This window comes from Corvus cornix, chromosome 2, assembly GCF_000738735.6.
Source record: "Corvus cornix cornix isolate S_Up_H32 chromosome 2, ASM73873v5, whole genome shotgun sequence".
NCBI lineage: Eukaryota > Metazoa > Chordata > Aves > Passeriformes > Corvidae > Corvus > Corvus cornix.
Genome location: NC_046333.1, coordinates 100,318,436 through 100,343,006, shown reverse-complemented (window position 1 = coordinate 100,343,006; position 24,571 = coordinate 100,318,436). Strand labels below are relative to the sequence as shown.

At 37.4% G+C, this 24,571-nt stretch overlaps 1 protein-coding gene across 1 annotated transcript in view; it reads left to right on the top strand.

Annotated features, from left to right (window-relative positions):
- Positions 1 to 557: 557 nt before the first annotated feature.
- Positions 558 to 24,571, top strand: part of LDLRAD4 (low density lipoprotein receptor class A domain containing 4) — a 239,569-nt gene continuing 215,555 nt past the window's right edge. Inside the window, exon 1 of the mRNA XM_019284002.3 lies at positions 558 to 688. The gene's annotated coding sequence lies outside the window, so the exon portion shown is untranslated. The remainder of the gene's footprint in view (positions 689 to 24,571) is intronic.

Sequence of the window (24,571 nt, the reverse complement as noted above, 5' to 3'; positions counted from 1 at the left end):
TTTGGTGAACTGCTCACAGCTATTTCTAGACAAAAACATGCTTATTCAACAAAGCTGCTGAGAACTTATTCAACAATAGGTGTTGATTAATTGAAGTGTCTAGTAGGAGAAAAGGGTATTTTATGTTTTTTGTGGTTTTAGTTCTGTTTCAGGAGTTGCTACTGGCTTTGTGAGGTGTATTAGCACTTCATAGCAGAGAAACTGTAACCTTTCTCTTTGGTAGGTTCTAACAAAAAGTTACAAATTCCCTGATGGTGAGTTTAAATTTATACCAGAAAATGCAAACTGTACATTGCAAGTTTTTGGGTTTCTTTTTGAATAAGGAGAGGAAATAATGCCTTTCACTCTAATATCTTCATGTTTAAGACAGTGAAGAGAGAGACAAGAGTATTTGATGTAGAAAAAGAAATCTGCCAAGTAGCAATTATTTGCTTGCTTGATTGATTGATTGAACTTCTGGAGTCAGGGCCGTTTTCTGTAAGGACTTTGAAAATACTGACCCATTGAGAAAGGATTGCCTGCCAAGCGTTTTTCCCCCCACTTTCTTTTTCTTGTAGATCGCACTCAGCATTCACAACTGGGAGGAAAAGGAAGACTCTTCTGACTCTCTGGACTTCAAGGATATCATCATGTTGTATTGGATGAGCTTAAGCTAGACAAGACTTCTTTCTAAAACACTTCGAGAAAGGTAAATGTAATTCAAACAAACCAATCTTTTTCCAGTCAAGGAATAGGTTGGTCAAATGAATCACATTCTGGTAACATTTCAACCATACTACACCACATCGTCATCTATTGGATACATATTTTAGGTGTTGATGTGTTTGTATAGATACATATCCATATATATTTCTATAGCTAAACCTTACTAGTAATTTTTAGATGTTAAAAGATTTTGATTTGTCAGCCCTTGTATATTTCATGGAAATGTACTAGTTTTCAGGTGAAAGAGGTGGGGAAGGAAGAGGAAAGAGAAGGGAGATTCCCACAGTAGCCAGCATATTGGTAATTACTTGCATGGATGTGGAAGACCCAGTTAATGTTTTTGTTCTGCCTAATGAGTAAAATTACTTGAAAATGAGATCCTAGCTAGTGAACTATAAAGTCAAATGACTCAAGCAGCATTGATTGACACATACATTTAAAATGTGGTGTGGTTTGAGAGACCCAGAGGGAGCTGCAAAGGGAGAGACCAATTCAATAACCTGTTGTTTAGGATATGCATTGAAGAAGTAAGAGATGTCAAATCCTTACATTCAGCTGAGGGTGCTCTTGTGTAATATAAAGATCTGCTTACTTTTGTGCTAGTATAAACAAAGATTTGCTCTTCCTGTGGGTATGAATACCTGTCAGGTATTTTTTTGTCACCCTTTTCTTTCTTTTGCTGCATGTCATTGTGACAAATGCTGACCATAGACAGCCAAGCCTGAAGGCCCACAGTAGTTGTTGCAGAACTAGTGTGCTCTTTCCATTTTATCTTTTTTATCTACTATTACCAATTACTATAGGACTAAATAAATAAAAATTTTAATAAGTCTATTTTATGCCCAAGCACACAGTCAGAAAAATATGACAGACATCAATTTACTCTGTGTCTTGACCCTACAAGAGTTTCTCACACACTTCACAGAAGCAGTGAGTATTTTTGTGGCCCATCCAGCCCTCTGTGACAGAGTCCTGCCTCAGTGACAGGAAGCAGGCCTGTGGGCCTTACAAACACCACATATTTGTGAGAGAGAGAGCTACAATCCGATGAGATGATTAAAATTTTGCATATCCATAGCTGACACCTTTTTTACCTAGATCTGAAGTTCAGACTTGGAAATACTTCAGTCCCTTGAAATTTTAGGTCATGCTTCATAGAATTGCTGTTTTCATAATTTATAGGCTAAGTGTGATCATATCATTGTTGAGTCGCTGCGCGTCAGTGTGTGTGAATCAGCCATCTGCTGTCAGGGCTGAGTCTTGTATCTCCCTGGCCAGTGACAGGGGAGGTCATTATACCATGACAAGACTCTGTCAGATGGGAATGGTTCAAGGTAACACCATGGCTGTGTCCAAAATAAAAGCCACTTCTGCGTAAATGACATTTAGAGGACTGAGATGGAGAACGAGGAGTTTTAACAGAGGAATGGAGACTTTGTGAAGACAGAGGTGTGAAGGGTTTGCATGTTTGAGAGGAAAAAAGGCTGGCTTTTGTAGCAGGGTTTTGAGTTATTTGTGGAACCAGATAAGGAATAGAGAAACTGTCTACACAGGAGAAAAGCAGACTTCAAGATCTGGAAGAGAAGCGGCATCTAGTCCTTAGGTCACTGACCTAAGAGTGGTAAGGAAGCAGATACAAAATGCATGTGGTCTTGTTTTATTTTGTCTAGACTTGCATACTTTGTACACTTCCCAAGTGGAGAGTGATTTGGTATTTTGGAACTCGTACAAAGCTTCTGCATGTTTTGCTTCAACCGGTGAATGTCCTGGAAACCCAGCATACCCTCAAGGTTAGATCCTTGTGTTAAACTGGCTGTAAAATTTGGGAAGGATGTGGGTTAGCACTAATGATGGGATCCTGTGCCATCTTGGTCTGCCAGGTCCTGTTTCTTTGGAGATACAGTAATCAATACCAAAGAAAAGTAATGCAGAAACTAAGAAAATTATTTGACAGGAAATAACTGATTCAAACCGTCAGAGACCAAAGATGGTTGAGAAAAGCAGCAGACACAACTGTATGTGCAGCAGTGGGGATTTTACCATACTAGCTCCTGCAAATTGCTGCCAGGTTGTTGAGAGCTGAAGTTAAGGTTGAGCTGAAACATTAAAAATTAAGACTAAGATACCTTGCTGCAGACCTCATGGAATACTTTAGGCTTATTAGCTGCAGCTGATTCAGAAATGTACTCTCAACAGGTGTAGCCAAACAGGAGGAAAGAACAATTTAAAAATCCTCATTTATGCATTAATCCAGTGGTAGGAAAATGCAAAGTTGTAATTTTCTTCTATACTTCCTCTCCCTTTTTGTTGGGAGAATTTTTTTTTAGGTACTAATTTCTAATTTAGTACTTAGTCTCCTTTCTTTCTCCTCCCCCCCAAAAAATCTCCTCAGACCCTGATGGTTTAAAAATGATACCATGCAGGATTGATATAACTGTGTGTAGGTTGTGATGTGCATTGGAGGCGTGATGTACCTCTCTTAAAATCTTAAAAGCAGGTAAAGCTGAAAACGGCTACGTTCACTTTTATGCTGTCTATCCCCCTTTGTTCTCTCTCCCTCCCCCTTCTGCTTGTGCTCACTTGCTCTCTCTTTAGTATAACACAGTTGAACAGCAGTGAAGTGTAAAATGTGCTTTTGCCAAGGTCAGTTTCTTGTGATTGCTCGCCTGTGGCAACTTATGCCAGTTGCAACAGACTGAGTCTCAGCAGTCCGCAAAGTCACACTGGTGCTTATGCAGAGGACACCCAGTGTAGGTTATAGTAACTGTAGTCTGGAATAGCCTGCGATGCTGCTGAATTTTAGCTGCTTTATTTAACTCTTCCGATCTAGCTTGTGCTTGCTTCAGTGGTTTGGAGTCTGTGCCATGTTCTGGTTCTCCAGAGACCCTTGAGGAGGATTTTGGGTGGATTAAATTCTTGTTGTTGGAGGTTGTTTCTTTTCTTATAGTGGATGGCTCAAACTTTAGAATTTCTCATAAATGAAGAGAAGATAAAGCATCATGAATACATGCATCTTGTAAATATTATATAGTTTTTTGTGACTGGCTGATTTTTGGGGGAAGGTAATATAAAAAATGCCCTATTTACATTGACACGAGAAATTTTTTATCTACAAAGCAAGAAGTACTATGGAAAATTTTAAGAGGTAGTTTTTAAGCAAGAATTTAAAAGATGAGGAGACACAGTCTTTAAAAAGTGTTGTGCGCACTCATAAGCATAGAATAATTTTTTGCTTAGAAAATAAAACTAATTTTGAATCCTGAGATAAGGGAATGAATGTGAGATTCCAGAACATTCACTTCAGGAGATAAGATTTGTTGGATCCCATTTTGTTGTATACACTGGATTGGCTACCACCACGTGGTACCCAGTGGAAATAGAGATAAGGGACCTCTACTTTCATACTCCTTTCTCACATATGAGCAAACGTATCCCTTTATGGAAAAATGTATTTAGAACAGAAAAGCATGGACTTCCTGTATTGTTTGCTTATTTGTACTATCAGCAATATACTGAATTTTGTTTTCGTTCTGGAAATATTTACTTTTGGAAGGAGCATTTAGCTCTTGAGCTGTGTGATAGTGACTTTGAGGTTACCTGTCTGGCAGGACTGACCAGTAGAGAGGCAGTAGTAAATCTTGGTGATCAACTGAAGGGCTTCGGTGACTTCAATGAAATTCAAAATTTCATTGCTTAAACTTTATTATGCATTTGATTAATTTTGAAAATATGTGTTGCTGTATTCTCTCCCATGTTTGCTTTGGAATGATTCCTGAGCCACAAGTAAAATAGTGGCTCAGCAATTCAGACTTGTCCTGTAAACACCCTTGCATAAAGCACACAGGAATATATTCCTGTTGTGGTCACTGAAACTCCCCACAAAACAAGGTGAAGTGCTTAATCTTGTATTTTCAGTTTAGTCTTGCTTTCAGGCTTGCAAGGAGTGTTTTTCCTCAAGGAATGTGTTACTTGTTGCTTTTTTGCCTACATGGAGGACAGTTAAATTAGTATTTTTGTTTCAAGACTGACATTTGCTTGTATGTTTTCATAACTTATATGATTCCATTGCTAATCCAGCCCCTTCCCTTTGCTTTTAATAACTTTTGTATTGGCCCAGCTCCCATGGAAGAATATACTGTGAAAGCTGTGTTCAAGACTTTGTGAAGATTGATCTGTCTACTCCCCTTTAAGCTGGAAATTCATGGTAGAAATGAGCAGTGTTTGGTGTGTTTGTGCTGTGGTATATAGGCCTGTAGTACTTGCAGTGATTAGTGTTGTCTTCTAACTGTTAGAGCAACAGTGGAAGTGAGTGTTCCCTGTAGGAGGGAACAGCTGTACTAGAAGAAGCTGGACTTCAGTCAGCTGAGAAATGAGCAAATGGGTGTTCTTGGGTGAGGTAATACAGAAAGGTCGCATTGTCTGTGCTTATCAGAACCTGTCACATTAATTTCCTTTTATCTTAAGGAACTTGTGGAAAGGAAAGAACTCTTCAGGCACCACAGGTTTTTTTGGAACATTCCTAATGACGTCCCTGCAGCGGGCTGCTGCTGCATGCTCTGAGGATTTCCTCATCAGTACGTTCAACATGAGTGAGCAGTTGACAATTGAGATGGAAGAAATCTTCACAACCCCCTGAACCCATTCAGATCTCCATGCTGAGCTCTTAACCAATTTTTAAAAATTCATTAGAACTTCATTATTTCTCACATTCTCACCTCCTGGATTCTGGGTGATAACAGAAATGCATTGCTGCACACATTAAAGGTAGATGTTGTGGGGGGTTTTGGACGAGTGAGATTCCAGATTCCTTGAAATCTTGCAAGATTCGCAACCTAATTTTTCTTTTCACTCATGGGTAGAGGTCTGAAGGCTCGTTAAGGGATTTGTTCATACAGTTCCTATGAGTTTTACAGGGAGTTCTCCAAGTCAGTGTCCTGGTGAGCTTAAGAACATTTACTGAGCTAAGACAGGTGTGCTGGAAATAAGGATTTAACATGTGGGTAGAATCTTTCATAATGCTCTTGCAACTTCCCCTTTCTGAAGGCAATCACTCCACTCTTGTAGAAGTAGTGGAGTGCCTACCTACTCATTGCTTTATTAATTTTATTAGAAACAAACTAGGGAAACGAGCAGTGAATTTGTGTCGTGCAGCAAAACATTTCTTTTTTTTTTTTTTTTTAAACTCAGTATTTCTCCTGCTTTTCTTGGCAACAGTAGTAGTATCTCATATCATAAGTGTTCTGTTCACATTCCATGGAGCATCTGAGGACTAGGAGCCAGGTAAAGAGAAGTCAATAAATAAATTTAGACAGATACAACATTCTCAAGTTCCTTATAAAAGACATTTATTCCAAATAATGCATTAATCTGAGGGAGCAGTAACTATGTAGCAGTTATCACACATACGTCCTTGGAAGACGAAGGAGAGACCAGCTGATAAATCATGGGGGTTTTATTGTTTCCCCTTTTAATGGCAAGTTTATCTTTAAGCTTCTAACAGCTTTTAATAAATCTCAATTTTACATTTCGGTTATGATGAGACAGCATGATTCTTATAGTTTCCTTCATCAGATGGGCAAAATTCAGTGATTAGAAAGGAGGATTAGGAGGCAAGGTCTCTGACAGTTTGTTACCTACAGCTTTGACACCTGAATCACTGCATGGACTAGGACAGTCTATAACATGACTTTAGCTTCCCCATGGGAAATACTGACTATAATTTCCTGCCTCGTGGGTGCGTGTAAAGATTAACCTCATGGAATGAGTGAAGTATTTATTAATAAGTGGTAGTTACTGATATGTCACCTACTTGTTCATAGCAGTGACATTGCTAAGATATTATTCCTGAGGGGAATGTAAATGAGCACATAAGCCAAAAGACATTCATTCAAGTAGTTTTCATCATCCTATTCAAAAGCATGTGTATTCAGTAGTGTCCATGCTAGTACTTACTGGTTGGATGATGTAAAAATACTAAAGAAAAAACGCCATGAAATACGAAGGGAGAACTCAAGGTCATGCTCACTTATTCTGTCTTCACATCACAGTGACTGGAGTGCCTTTGATAATCTTCCTTTAAAGGCCTGCTAGCTGACAGTATAGGGGAAGCAGCATACATTTAAATCCAGCTACATTTTAGAAGTTTAGTCTTGTTGCATGTTTTCTGCAGTACAGGCATGATGTATGATTAAATTGTGAAATGTCCAATGGCAGCATGGCTTTTTAATTTTTTTTTTTATTTCTCACATTTTTCATAGCTGAGGTTAAAGATAAATGAAGTATTTTGCCAGTCTGTTTCCAGTGTCAGAGCTGTCATTTGGACTGCAATGAACCTGTGGGAAAATGAATATTCCTTTATATTTCCTTCAGTGGTCAGCATGAAGTATATGAGTGAAGAGCAAGGTCATACAGGGTTTTGAAAGAGGGTTTTTTTCGATCTTTTTACTATTTTATTACCTCCTTAATGAAAAAGGTTCCCTGGTCTTTATTTTTTGTTTCTTTATAGGTTTTTTCTACTATTTCATAGGTGTTTTTTCTACTATACTTTAAGTATTAAAAATATTCTTGTCGTAAATGTCCTTTGGGCCTAAAATGGAATTACTGCACAAAGCCACTGTTTTTGGATGTGGGCTGGAAAGGGAGACATGAGATAAATATGCAGTGCAGAGGAGGGGGAATGCCCTTGAAAACCCAATTTGCTACAAAAGCTGTGGCCCAGAGGTCATTTTTGACATAGTGCTTAGTATCTGATCTGTTGACTGAAAGGAGTAGTGGTGATCCTTCTTGCTCCTCTTGGTTCCTCTACCATCATCTCATTGGACTCGTCTTTTTATAGTGTTGTATTGCAGTTTATCTAAATATTACATTTCAAGAAAAAAAGGGGCAAATTAAGCAGCTTTATTGAATCTCATCTGCTTTGATAAATCTGATGCTGGCAATGACCAAGTTGAGCCCCAGTTAGTCTTCTGTTGTGGTTTCAGTCAGAAAGGTCCTGTTCACTTTGCCCCAGTGGTGGACACAGAGCTTGTGCCTCGCAGCTGTGTAGAAGACAGCTCAGGAATGCATCCCGACACACTCACTGTCCTCTGCAAGATTTCACTGCCTGCAGGAGCTGCTGAAGGTTACTGGTTGTGGCTTCAAACCCTTGTGGTGAGCACACACAACAGAAATACTCAGAATGAAGAGACGCAGGGAATTTAATGTTATGCTTTTGTAATGAGAGTTTGAGTTTCTGTCTTATATTATGGATGGAGCTTTTTCTCTCTCAAGAATTAAACCCGAAGCAATGACTTATGAATCATACTTTGTGTCCCACTTACAGACGAGCTTGACTCATCAGTGGTTTTTCTTCAGGCATGATTTGGGGGGAATGCCAGTTTTTTTTTTCATATGTAGTTTTTAATTATTATTGACTGTGGGATAAATATAGAGCTGAAGACAGTCCAGCTAAACACCTGATTTTATTTAGGTCTGTGCTTCTAAAGAGGCCTGTCATACAAGAAAGTATTATATGATTGCTTAAGAGAGACAGGGGGACACAGCTTTCTGATTCTTCAGTGTTAATATCAAACAAGAACAATAACAAGTGAGTACTAAAAGCTCATTATTATGCTCATAATTTCTTTGACCTGATATTTTCCAGATGTATAAGATATATTAAAAAAAAAAGTAATCTCATGTCTAGAAAGTATCTCCTGCAAATAAAGCCCAAAACACAGAGCTTTTGATTTTTAGATTTTCTTTAAGCTACTGATGATCTCATGATAGTATGCAGATTTCACTCTTCATGTAACTTCTGCCATTCTTAATAATCCTTCTTTTATTGGTAATGTTATTTTTGGTGTTACATTCATCTTGTAATATAACCAGACGCACAATACTTTCAGTGCTAATTTTGTGGGAATTTGAAAAGCAAAACTGACCCTCTGTAGTGCTTTCTAAGTTTACAAGTTTATAGTAATCGAGACTTAACACATTGAAACACAATAAGAATATTCTCTCTTATTAAGAACAACTATATAGTTTTTTTCTATATTACACTGCTTTGTACTTACTTTTTTCCTGTAACCAATATCTAAATAGTCTTAATGTCTTTTGTAGAAGCTATAAAAGCTTTTAGTTAGGATTCTCAAAGCCTTTTGGTTTTATTTGCATGCGTTTGTTAGCTTCAGTGTCTGAATTCTTACATACAGACAGTAAATTGTTTAATCTGTTCGATATTCTCTAATCTCTCTTCCTCACTATACATTCATTGTCAGAACTTGACTTGAGGGATTTGTTTCATGCAGTGTAGCACTCCTTCCCCAAATTATCTGTAAGATGAAGCTATGCAAGGCATTCCCTTAAGAAATTAAAGTATGTATTTTTCTGCTGTTTATGAAGACTGAAAATCCCTACCTTCACTCTGTGCGCAATCAGTAGGTACTTTATCCTTTAAGTGGAGTGGAATTCTGAACTGAAATATCTTTAATTGATTACTTAAAGGTTGTTGGAGCAACTAGAGAAGACAGAAATGTGACAGATGTGTAGGATATTCACATGCACAGTCTGTGGGCAAATGAATATACTGTAGGTAAGAAGCACAGATTCTCTCGGCAGGTACGTGAGAATCCAGACTCTTCTCCTGCGTCCTGTTGGCACATGGTCATTCATCTTTGGGGAATGAAATCCATGTGACTCAATCAGACTTCTTAAATTATTGGTGTTAGTTTGAGCCAAATATTTCTTTCACATTACACAACAAATGGGAAAACTTTTGTGCCAAGGAAGGAACAGAACTGAATGATAAATGTGACAATAATATTTATTATGGAGCTTTTCACTGACGTGTAATCTTCTCTGATATGACCAGCTCTTAATTGCAGGTAACTTTTTCCTCCTTTCAAACTGACCATCCTTAATTCAAAAAGTAAAGAAAACCTTGCTCTCAAATTCCCCATTTCTGTTCTCTGCTGGAGGCATCCAGTTTTGTTGATAATGATCTAATCTGTTGCATAACCAGAGAATACAGAGCCTGCTGCCATAGCCTGCTTCTTTCTTGGCACTGTTGGAAGGCTTCAAAGAGAGACTGTGTGTGTGAGGCGACTGCTCTACCAGCAAGATCGAGGGGATTAAAGCCTACGTTTAGAAATGGAAAACAACAGAAAGAGAAGCAGTTACCACACAGTTGCAATCCTGAAACTGAAACCAGTCTCACAAGAATGAACTATTTTGAAGCTGAGGATAATTTATTACAAATTGTACAGAGCAGGAAAAGATCATGGATTTTTGAAGGAAAATTCATCAAGATTTTATTTTGTAGTTTCTTGATATGGGGAAGATTATTGTTCAAAAATGGGTGTGTGACAATTACATGCAATTTAATTGATTTTGCATGATTTTATGCTGCATCACATTTTCATCTTGGCTCCACTAATGTTTTCAATTAGGAAGTTTTCAAATGAAATCAATTGCAAAAATTACTTCAAGAAAAAATAGGAAAGTTTCTGTCCTGGTTTCAGCTAGGGTAGAGAAATTCTTTGAAGGCTGAGTACTTGTTTCAAGATTGTATTTAATGATCTTGGGAAAAATACAGTGGCCTGTGGTGTGGGGGGTTTGGTTTTTTTTTTTTTTTTGCTTGTTTTCAATTTCATAATAAATGGCAAGAATTTCTCTCCACATTATCCCCCAATGTTTTGGATGAAAATTCCTGATTGTTCAGGAGATACCTAATTTATGAGCATCTAATTTATTTTTCAGTGATATCAATTAATCAAGATTATTATACCTTGTATTTTAAGTACTGGGTCAGATGTTATTTTATTTTCACTTGCGGTTCTGAATATTTGTCTTTTATTCCATAGGAAAATGTTCATATTTACCTGTGCTAATTTAATAAGCCGTTGGAAATGGGGGAATCTGAGCTGTACGTTATTAAGGAAACTTTCTGTAACGTACAAAGTATTAAGCAAAAGGAAACCACGAGACTTTCAGAGTGCCAACTTAATGGAGTGTTCTTGGCCATAGTCCCTCTGTCCCTATCATTGACTATGCTTTTTACTGTGGTTTTTATGGTAGGGAAAATGACAGTAACATGTTTTTTCATGCTCATCGGCTCCCTACAGAAGGGAGGCAAAGGCAAGCTGGAGGTGCAGTAAGCTTACTCTCCCTACTGTCCTTGTTACTGTGCAGTGTTCTGTAGGATGTGCCAGGTTATTGGTAGTGGCTGTGCCTCTTATTCCTGTGGTGGCCTGGTGACTGGCACATGTGTGGTGTTTCTTTTATGCTGTGAATCCTAAGAAAAGCTGCAAATGTGATCACTCTTGATATCAGGGTACAATGCTTTAGTGCCTGAAACTGCACACATAAATCTTTGAAATATTGTTCAACTAGAATTTTGGTCTCCAGTGTTAGGAACATTCTCATCTTCTTTAAAAGCAGATTCCTTACTATGTATATTTGCAAAAATTTAAGTTCTAATGATACCTTGTCCTGATGCTTACGGGAGACAGCCATAGTTGTGACAATGACTGCTTCCTTGGACTGCTTTGCCCTCTGTGGTGGTCTGTGTTTCGTTAGTGGTTCTTCCTTGTGGTGTGGGAAAGAAGGAATGTTTGGTCAGATCAGACCTTTTGGGAACTCAGCTGTGTTTTAAAGAATATGAGCAATCTGTGTCTTTGGAAAGGTGTGTGAGATGTATTTAGAAATTATCCTGAGGGTCACAGAAGGTATTTTCTTTATCCCAAACTACCCTAGACCCCTTCTAGGAAACACCAGTCTTTGAAACTTTTCTTATAAAGTCTGTCTTTTTAACACAGACTAAACAAGATATTTTTCTTTCTTCCTTCGTGAAACAACTGAGTTGTTCTGACTGAAGTTAAAATACTTTAAAAGATTAAGACAAGGCAGAGACTCAGCATGAAAAAATACAGACCAATTTTTAAAGCTTAGCAGTTTTAAGGGATGAGCAGTTCTTTCATCCTTAATTGTAATGCTGAGAGTCAGCTGCATTGATCCTACCTCTTGCTGGAGAAACACTATGACAAATTTACTAATTGCCATAATAATGTTACCTTGTACATGTTAAATAGCTGTTTAATATTTTGTTATATTTTTGTCCTTATATTTCCTTACTAGTAAAATAGATCAGCAGCAGAGAAATTGTATATGCTTAGAGGATCCTCGTCTTGTCCTCTTTTTTGGGTCATTGAAATCTCTTCTTTTGAGAGGCCTTTGTACTTTGTTTTTATGTTGAGAGTATTTTTGACAGGGAGTCAATGCTCAGATTGCAGTTTTAGTTACTATGGAGAAGCTTTCCCACAGAAAAGCTTATGCTCTATTTTCTGAAGACTGAATTTGACCAGCTTCCTCTTAACTTGCACTTCTGAAGTTCATTTTGTACCAGTTTTCTTTAGACTGAAAATTCTTTTGGCTCAGGCATGCTTCCTCTTAGCCTTTGCAATCTGTAGTGTCCTAATGGAAAAAGGAAAAGATGAGGATTGGGACAAAAGAGGAATATATCCTGAAAGCCTGCATATGAGAAGGGAAATGAATGTAGCTGTAGTCTGATTGTTGGGTTTTATTGAAAGAGAGCTATGGCATGGCTGTCTTGGAAGTGAGTTTATTGGAGATTTCTGGTATATACTGATGTATGTCTCTTAGTTACTTCACTTTTGGATATGATTTCCTTACACAAGGTGCTAGATTGTGAGGGTTTCCTTTTTATATTGTGCAGCAGGTAAGAGTTGTTTAAGTTAAAGTTTGTTTCCATGGGAAAAACTTCCTGGGTCTGGGCTGAATGGCAACAACACATGTACTTGGGGTCATATGTAGCTGTGGGGTTTTTTTGGATACTTTCTGTAGTTTGTCTTTGTGTCTGCTATATTGAATGCTGTTTGAAGAGGTAGCTACATTAAGGTGTAGTTCTAAGTGGCATATGAAGCTGAGAACTTGATCCAGAAATAGATTGTGAAAGGTTCTGAAAGCATTTTATTTTCACCTGATCTGTCAGCATCTTTGCTGAATGAACATTTACTCTTAAGCCCAATGTTCTCAGACTGGTTAGATTGTGTGATTTTTTTTTTCACCTCCTCCAATAGGAAGGCATTACTGCAGCCTTTGAAAGGCCCAAAGGTTTGATGGAATTGTGCTGCAGTGCGAGCTTTCCTCCTGATCCTGTGCAGTCACTGTGATGTGAAGGGTAGGAACCTTTTTCTCCTCATCCTTTTATTTCTTTCAAATCACCCCATAAATACCTGAGAGAAAGCAGACTGTTGGGGGAAAAGGTTTTCTACCTAATAAGAAAAGTTGGAGAAGAAGAGATTCAAAGAGGGAGCAGCTTTCTAGGTTATGCCTGGAGGATTATTCAGATTCAGGAAACACTTCAAAACAACCTCAACATCTTTTCAAATTCCTAACTAAAATAAAGACAGATCAGTTTCTCATCAATTATCTATAAATGTGGAAGCATTTGAAGGGGAGTTTCACTGGCTGTTGTCAGAGCCTGAAGACTTAATTAATGCTTTCTGGTCTCATTTTTTTTGAGGTGCTATATAGGATGAGGAAGGAATAGACCCTTTATCATGGGTCTTAAGGTTTCCAAAATTGGAAGAACAACAATGTTGTCAGATAACCCATGAGGAAAGAGAGACTTAAGAACTGCAGATAATCTTCAAAGATTGGGATTAGAACTAAGGTGTTTTTTTCTGTCTCCTCTTTTTCCTATATGTGTAAATATAGACATGTTTTTATTCCGGAATTTCAATACTGAAATCCTTAAGTTAAATCTGAAGTTCTTAATCCACAAAGAAATTGTTTCCTGAACAGATGACAGAGTAATCCTGAGGAGTGCTGGGTTTTGCTTCCTCTTCCGCTCTTTTGTGGCTGTCTCACTGAGGTTTGCAAGAAAAAGCTCATGAACTCTTCTAGTGGATAAAGGCTGAAGCTTCTTGTGTATAATCACAAGGAAGCTGACAGAGACACTTTGTCAAAGTGACAGTTATTGTGTATAAAAGATTAGTGATAGGAAAGATTTTGTTATTAAGTCTTGCCCAAATTGTGAACATTTTCAGTTGTGTGACCTTTTCTGGTTTAATTAGTGTAAATCTTAAAAGCACAAGGCATCATGATTACAGAAGACAAATGTTGTTTAGCTGTATTGCAGATCTTATCCCCTGCATTTGGTATGAGGTCCGATGTTCCCTGCTGGATTGCAAAACTGAAATTGGCTTTTCACAAAGGATCGTCTTGAAAAATCGAATTCACACCCATGTTTCTAGTACCAGCCATACCTCTGTATAGCCATATATCTGGCTAGACCTTTTGCTACTGCTGTCAGCTTGTAATTTTTTGTGCAAAGGTCTTAGAAGCATCAACACTTCTATCAATGTTTATAAAGCAAGTAGTGGTTTGAATATGCGTGGCTGAAAAAAACCATTTCCTGCAGTTGTCCCAGCAAATTGCAGGCTCTCTTGAATATTTGGTCCTCAGGTAACAGATATGAAAACATGAACTATTCATTCATATCCACACATTTCTCAGCTTGGTTCTGGGGAGAGGAAAAGCGGCAGGGACAAAATATTGAAGATTCATGATGTCATGAAGCTTAACTAACTCACTGTGTTGTGTTGTCATTTAATAACTTCTGATAAAGTTTGTGTAGTTTTTGTTCTGTCCTTGGAAATGCAGTTTATTTGCTTATAAAGCAATGGCTCTATAATATTTTCAGATAGGCTGTGATAACTTGGGATGTTCTAGTCTCCTCTACTGTTTATTGAAGGTGTGTGTCAGACTACTGCATCCAGCTTGTCTCTCCTCCATAATGATAATTTCTGTTTTCTTTCCAAAATCTGGACATGATGCTGCTTTTGTTGTTTATAGTAAGCATTTAAATATCTATTGTCTTAATTGATGTAAGTTTTAGGTCAAATCTTAATATAAAAGCTTAGAAAATATAGATAAGCACAGGTTCTCCATGTGTTATTATTGATTCATAAATGTTGTCTTAATAGTTTATCAGAATTATTGAGACTATTCTGATGGAAAAAGTGTTTATAACTTTATAACTTTAGAATTACGTGCATGTGTTTGTATGCTGTTCATTGAATCAGAAGAAGAGGTGTCACAAACCTTTTTAGAACAAACTATTGCTATTTAATACTGGTTTTGTATTTATTATGCGAAGGACCTTGTATAAACCTTATTTTACTTGCTTTCAGTACTAAGAAAATAACATTTTTAGGTAGCCTTTTAATTTAGTTGCTCCATTCTGTACTTGCAAAAGGGTTAGCTGTAGGAATGTGTTTTGTAGGGTTTTTTTTTTAATGACTTGGCATTGTGTAGTTGGATAAATAATTTGCATTTGAAATGTGAAAAATTCAGCACCACTTAGACTCCTTCACTTGCAAGCTGGTCTGCCTTTTTGTCTAAGCTAATTCAGAAGAACATGTGTTTACATACATGTGAGGAAAGCCAATATCCAAAACGTGGTAAAAGGAAGGATTTCTTACATAAGTGGTTGGACATATTTGAACCGGTTCCACAGTGGGTCAGCAGTGTCATGGAGTGGTGAGATTTTTGAGGCTTAGCAGCCAAATCTTACAAAGACTTCAGTTTAAAAAAATCACTTTAAATATGAAAGAATAGTAAATCTATCCTGTTTACCTTTAATTTTCACCTCATTTTACAGCTCCTCAACCATACAGCCAACACAGTGATTAGACCTGTCCAAGGCCATCCATACAGCCTGAATGTTAGGCATGATGGCATCTCCTCTAGGAATGCTAAGAGGTGTCCCAAATGCAGGTGGGTAGAGGTATTAACATGACTAGACCCTCACTGCCTACACATGAAAAACAACTTTGTTGTGGCATCTGTGATATTTTGGCAGCATAAATTTTTAGTTACCGCAGGTGTATATTAGAGACAGCCAAAGCTTTCTGGTTTTCCTATACAACTTGGCACACAGATCAGCGAAGTTCTGTTTGGAACTTCAGGACTAAATGGAAATCCTGTAGCCGTCACCTATTTGCAGGCATAGATCTGCACCTAGTGTGCTTTTAGTAATTTATTATTCTCTCATGAACTAGTTGTTTCTTTTACCTGTTTTAGTTTATTTTGTTTGGTGATGTGGCTTTGTTAAGACCTCATGAGTTTGTTCTCCTTTCTTAAGAAAATCCACAGGACCTGGTATTTTGGCTTCAATTTTTTTTAAACACAGTGCTCTTTGTAGCAGAGCACAGCTTGACTGACGATAGACTAATGATAGAAAAGTTTAGTTTGAAATGGGGTTTGGTTTAGAGCAAGAAGGACTGATGTGGTCTTGTAAGGGAAGTGTGATGAAGGAGCAGGGGATATTTCTCCTGTGTTGTTAGCAGATCTTATGCTTTCCCTAATTTTTCTTGGTTTTATCTGTCTGTTTTTCTCTGTATTACTGAAGATGTGCTTCACTTCCTAAGTTCAGAGTGGTGGTTTTGTGTTAAATTCAGCTCAGTGCATATTCATTAGCATTTTTTGTTATTTGGAAGGAATTGCAGTCTTGCAGAACTGAAAAATGTAATTTGAGATTTTTCTGAACTTGGAACTTTTCCTCATTGTTAATAGTTGTTTTAATTTTTGGGCAGCTCACCAGTTGAATGTGTTTGTGTGAACACTGTGAATCTTCCGTACCTGCTGTGTGGATCATGTTCTCCTTACTAACAAATAAACTTCATTGGAATAGGAAATATTAACAATAATATCAATTACTGCAAAAATGCTGAGAGTTTTCATTGGAAGAGACGCAAAATCTTGTGCTTCAAGGCTTAACAAATGCCTAAGACACAGATCAGTGAAGTGGGGAAAGTTTTTATACATGTGCAGACTGATGGGCTTTAATTTGTTTCTGAAACATACAGTTATGGCTGTTGTCTGAAGTTATTTGATTAAATAAGCCATAAGTGTCTAGGATAGCAGGATCTAAAGAGTCCTGAAGGATTGAATACGGCAGTTGCCCTGTTTTTATGATAGTGTTACCCTTTGCCCCCTTGTTTATCACCTATGAAATTGATTACATTTTCAGTGATATTAAATTATTATTGCAGTTGTAGACTCTGGATGCAAATTGAACTTTCGATTAAATCGTCATTGATTTCATGTGATGTATGAATTTCAGCCGAAGTATATGAAAGTAATATTTAAAAATGCCATTTCTGTAATGTAGTAGTGACTACATGGGAAATTTTGCTGCCCTTCTGGTGATTGAAGAAGCAAGGTTTTCTTCCCATGGTATGCAATAAACCTTGTGAGATGCATTCTGCCTAGAGAGTATTACAGCTTAAATAAGGAATAACTGTGGAACTGTAATTAAATACAAATTGCAGTGCTAAAGCACACTCAACAAATTATCACTTGATAGAGTTTTCATGGTTCTGAGGAGGCTCTTGGAGATGTAGGTAAATTTGAATGCTCTTGCTTTAATTCTACACTTCTGTTATAAAAACTTACTCTGTTGCCAACTTTCTAGTTTTTATTTGTGCTTTAGACTTACTTGCTTTTCAAAAGAAAGGGTTTGTTTTTTTCCCTTAACCCAAAACTCAGAGAAACTCATGCTCATGTGTTTTGCTGTTTCTTAAGTGAAGCCTTGGTCATCAGGGCATGAGTCTTATTTTATTAAACCATAGCTACTGGGCAGTTCTTGGGGGCTCACTGGGTTTGCACTAACTGGTGAAGTGTTCCAGGCTGTAATAGCAGCCTTTGCCATGCACTGACAGTGTGTGATGTTAACAGTATTTATAAAAAAGTGACACCAAGGAACAACCTTGAAAGATGAAGAATTTGTGTTTCAGCACAAGGTCTTTGTTCTAAAATTTCTAATTATAATGTTGAGGATTCAATTAAAGAGAGTGAGAGAGATACCCTTAAAATACAGGACTTAAAAAAAATTTATTACAATTTTTTGGTTCCATTTCATTTAACATTTCTGTTGCTGGCTTATAACCAGTCTTCTTGCTTAAACTGAAATAAGCACATTTAGTGAAAAATGATCTTCAAATTTCAAAGTGCTTACAAAGAAGAATTCTGAATAATTCTGACGGTACATTAATATTTTATATTAAACTGTTTACTTATTGCCAGAGAGATGCTTCATTTTCCTTTTCATTTGGAAAATTGAAGTATTTGTATGAGCTATGACAGACTGCTGCCAAAGATCTTGTCCTCTGAAAAATTCTAGTAAACTGAGATCAGGCTGGCTTGGATTTTGTGTGTGGGGGGGGTGTTTGGCAGTAGTAATGTGACCAAAGGAGATTGGTAGTGGTGGTGGGGTGGCTTTCATACATGCAGAGGGTTGTTTCTAGTGGTCCTCTTCCATTCCATCTTCTTGATGAAATGTGAAATACTAGGTTTGGATTTCATCCTAATACAGCTGAAGTTTGGTCTTGTTAATCATGAGGTCCAAAGTTTGTATCTGTTGGAATTCTCTGGAAAAATGATGCATCTTTCAAAGCTGTTTTTTTTTCTAAAATACTACTCTAATTTAAAGAGTTCATGTCTAACTTGTAGATCAAAGACAGAGTGTATAGAAACACATTGCTATATTACTATGTACTAGGGGAAATATATCACAAGGAATTTATATTTAAAAGGGAATTCTTAGAAAAGGGAATGTACAGATCTGATGCTCTTGGAAGGCAGGCAACGAGAATGGCTTGTCTCCAGTCTGAACTGAAGATATTGAAATGCTAATTAAGAAAACAGACTGGATGATAAATTTTTTTTCATTTCAAATGTTGAATCTTCTGCTTTCTCTTTTCCTATGTTGTGCCCAGGATTTGTCCTTCTAGTGATTAAAAATATTCCAGCTTGGGTGGTAGAACTGTAAGTTTGATACCATATCTTGCAGTATTGCCTAGCTGAATTTTATTTCATTTATCATAGCTGTTTATGCTGAGTATATGTGTGTTTTCTTTCATAGTTCCTTGATTATTGTTCTTTGGTCTTCTGCAGTGCATTACTTGAAAGTTGTTTTAATGTATTATAAATGTTCTCATTAATGCATCCTGTTAATGACTCCAGGCCTGGATATATATTTTTTTAGTAAATGTATTTTAGTTACAAGCATTTGTATCTTTTTTTCCTCTCATTCTCTGTAGCTACCTGAAATATCATATGATGTTCTCCAGCTCTTTCCTATTCAATGACTACAGGACACTTGTGGCTTTGTGCTTAGAGCCATTCCAACTATCAACTTTCTTGACAGCAATTATCCTAAATCCACTTCAAACTAGGATGAAATTGCTCGCAGTTTTGTCCAGTTCAGTATGAAGGAATTCTTTTAAATTCTTTTAAATTCCCACTGGGCTTAGAAAAGGATGAACTGTATGATGGCTGTGTTTGATCTTTCCTTTTTCCTTTTAGTTAGTAAGTGTTATTTTTTTTCCCCCAATGTTTCCTCAAAATGTTTTCCAATCCTATTTTCCTGTGAGGTTGGTGATGTCCTCTTCTTAGCGTGCTCAAGCTTTGACTTGAGTTGCTGGATGAATAACTGCTGAACTGAGAACACTGCAGACACAGCTTTTAGAAAATACATATTTTTAAAATTCTATCTCTTCCCCATTGATAAAATCATAATGAATTTGATTGGGAGAATTATTTATTTTTATATTATTTGATTAGGCTTTTTCCTCTGTGTCCCAGTCTCCCCTCTCCTGCTTAAGGGAGAGGGCCTATAAAGTAAAATAGTAGTAGGGGGTAACACAGACAAAATATTTGTAATTGTAATTTTTCTTTAGACTACAGCACTTTCTCCTATATATGGTGCTTGAAGTTCATCAGATGCAAACCTACAGCTCAAATATGGACTGGAATTTGAGTGGAAAATAGTGTACCTTTCACTGAAGTGGAAGCCTTTTTATAGTGTGGGCTAACCTTAATTTAGTACTGCTTTGGCCAGTTAGTGTTCTATGGGCAAAATGACTGCCCTGTTAGCAGCAGAAGAGAATGTGGGTTGAAAAGCTGAAGGAGAAAAGCTAATAATTTCCTGTGCCTGACCTCGCAGAGAAACCTCTTCCTTCCCCCAAGCCAACCATGATAAAATACCATAAATTTTCTCCACATGTTCTAGCTGTACTTAAGCAGACGATATGGAAGATTTGGAGCTGTAACAAAATACCTTTCCTCCTGAAGAGTGGGACTGAATTTCAGCTTGTTCTTTTCTGAATGTTTTCTTTTGGCTAGACATTCGAATTGTATTTGTTTGACGTTTTTTCTCCACAGGATATCTGCTAGTGAAGGGTAACGTTGTTGGATGTACATTTCAGCATTTAATTTTTTGGCTCAATGACTCATAGCTCCTTTTTTTGATGTTTTCAGGAGGGAGTAGATTAGTGTTAGTGGCATGTCTTATGTATGAGATAAACTTCTTCATCACTTAGTGCTCAAGCCTAAAGACAAAGATGCAGAACAAAGAAAATGGAACATTAGCTTGCAATATTTATTTTGAAATTGATTTATGCAGATTAAAGTTGGTTTCTCTGCGTAACATAAGCCAAAATTTTATAATATCAAGATGATTCTTTATGACTGCAGAATTGAGTGAAATGTATCATACTGGGATATGGTGATATAAATGCCTTTTAAGAAAAGTTAGATTTTTTAATAGGAGGGTTGGTTATAAAAATGTTCAACTAAATAGGTAAATTCTTGGTGCAAATCCTTTGGGAAGCACAGTTAACTTGGGATACAGTCAGTTTGCCTCTGTTTGTAAATGAAATTCTTCTGCCTTGTTTAGCATCTATTATTTAAGAAGAACCTCTTGGGTTCCTACTAATGCATATTCCTGAAAAAGTCACATCCAGATCCAAAAGAGTGTGTCTCAGTATTGTAACCGTTAAACCAAATTTCTTATCCTAATACTTTAAAGAATGCCCGTTGTCCTGCCTTTTCAAGCAGTGAGCTGTGTTGTATCTCTGAGTTAATAAAAGTGTGCCAGTGAAGTCAAAACCAATCTTTCCTCAGGAGTGCCTCCAGTGTGTTTCAGAAAGTGGTGAAGGTGGTCAGACATTGGCAAAAGTGCTCAGATCCAAGGGCTTGTGGCCCAAGTTTCTGCTCATTTGCTGTGTTTCCTAAAATAGGAAAGAGAAAAGACAACTTTTCATTACAAAAATTTGAAAGTTTTATTTTGAAGCAGCTTGAAATGTTTTTAATAATGATGAGCTAGATCTGAGTCTAGTTGTACACCCCAAGCTCTTGTGCTACAAGGTGGTTTAGAGTAACTGTAGATTGCTGTTGGCGATTTGAGCTTAGTGGGGAATTTTTGCATTGTGGGAATCCCCTGCTCAGGTGACCAGGATTCAGTGGCCACCAGAAACACTTGAGTGCAGAACTGGTCATTGACTAAGGAACAGAAATCTCTTACTGACTGCTCTGCCATCTTTCTGTGTGACCTCAGATCGGTTCATCGACTCTTTCTTTTGCTGGGTTGCATCTGTGTGCAAAGGGTTATGTTACTCTTTGGACCAGATTCCCTCTCTTTGTATACCTGTGCTGACTGATTTCACTGGGGTTACTTCTGGTCAGTACAGATGTAAGGTGAGAAGCAAGGTTTCTGTTTACATTGTCAAAGACATTAGATTTCTTTTAAAATTTCAGCGTTCAGCTTGTATGTAGAATATAGACCAGTATTTTCTTAACTTGCAAGGTAAGAAGGAAAAAGTTAAGAGGGTGAACTCTTCAGAGTATAAGACTATGAGCAGGTCAAAGATTAATGTACTAACAGGTAAGCTTCTCTGGAAATTAGTCTCTTCCCTATACAGTGCTAGGTTTTACATGCTTATGAATTTTGGATATGCAGAGGAGCTCCTGGATGTCAGTGAGAATGTTGGTAATGTTGTTCCACACTTCAACACTGTCCTACAAGGAAAGGCCATTGCAGTCTGCAGTGTTCCTCCTCTGGATATGCTAATGCACTGTGCAAGTGCACATCATGCCTGGATGGGCCCTGCTGATAAAATACCGCCTGGAGATCTCGCAAAGTGCTAATGTGTCAAAGTGCCCGCGAGCAGAGGGTGAATAATACTGCTTTGTAAAGGTCATGTCTGCTGAAGTTAGCTACTGCGTCCTTCTTGCATGGGGCTTGAGTCCACTCTGAAAAGTTCTGCTGTTCTTTGCAGTCTCAAAATCCACAGCTTAATGGGTAGAATCAGTAGGGCTGATAAAGTGTCATAAATTAGACATTGGGAGAGAAAAGCAAATATTGAAAGCTTTAAAGCCTTACTTAACTGGCTCTTTGAGTTAGGATGGTTGTCTGATTTCAAGTCTTGCCTACTGCAAAGTGTGTTACCTGTTCTGGGAATTGCCTTATTCTCATTTCCAGGCTTCCTGTGTTTCTTTACCTTCTAATGAGAAAAACTCTTCTACTTCTTGCAATGATTCCTGGTAGTTACATAGGACCATTTGCCAAGCAAATTTAGTAGTTATTCTCACTAGTGGATGAACACATTAAAAAAAAAAAAAAAACAACAAACAAACCAAAAAACCAGCTACCTTATAATTTTTTTTAATATTAAATTTTACAGTAGCATTTTACTCTCCCCTCCTATTTAAAGCCTCATGCCTTTTTTTCCTCTAAGGCTTTTAATATTTAATATCATTCATAAAATACTGTGAGCATGGTGTATAATTTGTGTACGTAACATTAATAAAATAGGTACAACTAAAGTATAATTTCAATTATGCTCTTGCAATTTTATTTGGGACCTGGTTATTCTTAAACACTTCCCATAAAACATGTATATGTAACGCTTACACGTGTTAATATCGCTAAAAAAAATCTTCAAATAACTTTTAGCTGTAATGCAGTATATCAGACTTGTCAACTATTTCTAGTATCTTGCAGGACATTTGTGTTCATAGATAACCTCTCATCCTGGACTTAATTGTTTACAAAAGCATGTGTGCATCATGCAGACTGTGTCACTTCAGACCTAAATCTCTGAATTCTAGATAATCTGGCATTTTTCTACTGTGAGGAAGAGATGTTTCCTAATTAGTGAGGAAAAGGTTTGTCTCTTCACAAAGAGACAGTTATGGGACTGCAGTCTGAAGTGAAGCTCTGCAAAGAGGAAATGCTCTTCCCCCTTTTGTTTCCTATTTTGATTCTCCATCATAACTTTCCTTCACCCCACTTGGTTAGTTTAGAAGTTCTATTTCACCAGAACGGTCTGTTCTCTAAATGTTTGCTTAAAAAGGAAAAGCATTCTGAGTCTGCTTTTATGAGTATGTTTAAGTAATGTTTGTTCTTCTGTTCAACCAGTGTTCTCATTGCTAAGCATTTAAAGGATAGATGAGAGCTCATGTTTTAAGCAAATACTTCGCTGGTTGTTTCTATGCACCACGGTTGTTGCTTATTTAAGTTAGGGAAGCCACTGCCCAGTGTCAGAGTGTTTTGTTTGGCTTTGATTTTTTCCATTCCTGATGTCTGTTGAAGACTTGGATAATTCCAAGTTTGGCATCTTACCTTTACATTTTCTTGTCTGTTTCTCTTTGAGGCTCTGGTTGTGGTCACTGCTGCTGCTTCACTGTTGAAAGTAAGTTTATTCTCAAACACACAGAAAGAAGGTACTGGATGATTTAGGTATTGTGCAAACTGCAAGGTGCCTGGTTTCCTATAGGACAGTCCTTCCTTGCGTGTGTAAATAAAGTGTAGGGATCTCCCTCCATAGAAGAGACTTGTTAAGGTTGGGAAAGACCTCTAAGATCATCTAATTCAACCATTAACCCAGCACTGACAAGTCCACCACTAAACCGTATCCCTAAGCACCACATCTGCATGTTCTTTGAATACTTCCTGGGATGGTGATACAGCCACTTCCCTGGGGAGCCTGTTCCAGTGCCTGGCCATCCTTTCAGTGAAGAAATTTTTCCTAATACCCAATCGAAACCTTCTCTGGTGCAACTGCTTAACCTTGCAGCACCTTGCAGTTCTGTTCTGTCTGTGCTACACAAGGTCATTCCTATGATATTTGTCTAGCTTCAGCTGCCAAATGTTGTTTCCAATGCACTTTCATGCTCTCTGAAGTCTCTTTGAAGTCTTCTATTATTAGAAAACCCAGTGGAAGAGCCACCAGCCTCTCCAGTGCTCTTATTTTCCACTGCTCTGAAAGGTCTGTTCTCTGGCATCTGTTGTGAGCAATGCTGGGTTATGGATGGCTTGGGCATCATCCAGCCTCAACCTTTCTGAAGGGTCCAGACTCTGAAGCCAAGGGAAAGGCTTGATTTTGTCAGCTTTTCAAATTTTCTTTTTTTGTGTAAGAATACAACTTAAGGATCAAATAGAACCAAACCCCCTCTTTCTCCTAGGACTATATGTCTCATTGAGTGCACTGATACATAAAGACAGATAATTCACATTACTGATTGCTTGGTACGAATGGTGTATCACACATGACTATGTTTGACCATAGATTTTAATCACATGACAATTTGTTAAACATGACATTTTAAAATATTTACAAATTTAGGACAGCAGCAAAATAAAACCTGGCATTGGTTTGTTGTAAAAGTAAATAAAGTATCTTCCTGACAGTATCCAGTGTGGCTAGGTATAAAATTTTGTTCTGAAATTCTTGTTAAATGCTTCACTGGAAAACTCAATAAACCATGCCACTTTGTTTCACTTGCTCAGTGTTTGAAGAATGCTGTCTAATGGGAATAAATTTGATTTAAACCCAAAAAACCTCACAAGAGTAGTACAGACTTGATAATAGGACAAGGATTCTGAAAATGGTTTGAATTTACAGAAGTAAATTGCAAATAAAATCTAAAGTAGTGTGGGTAAATATGAAGTGTAGTTGCTGTGATGGGTGTACACTTGACTAGATAGCAAGTCCAAAAAAGAATATTTGGGTGTACT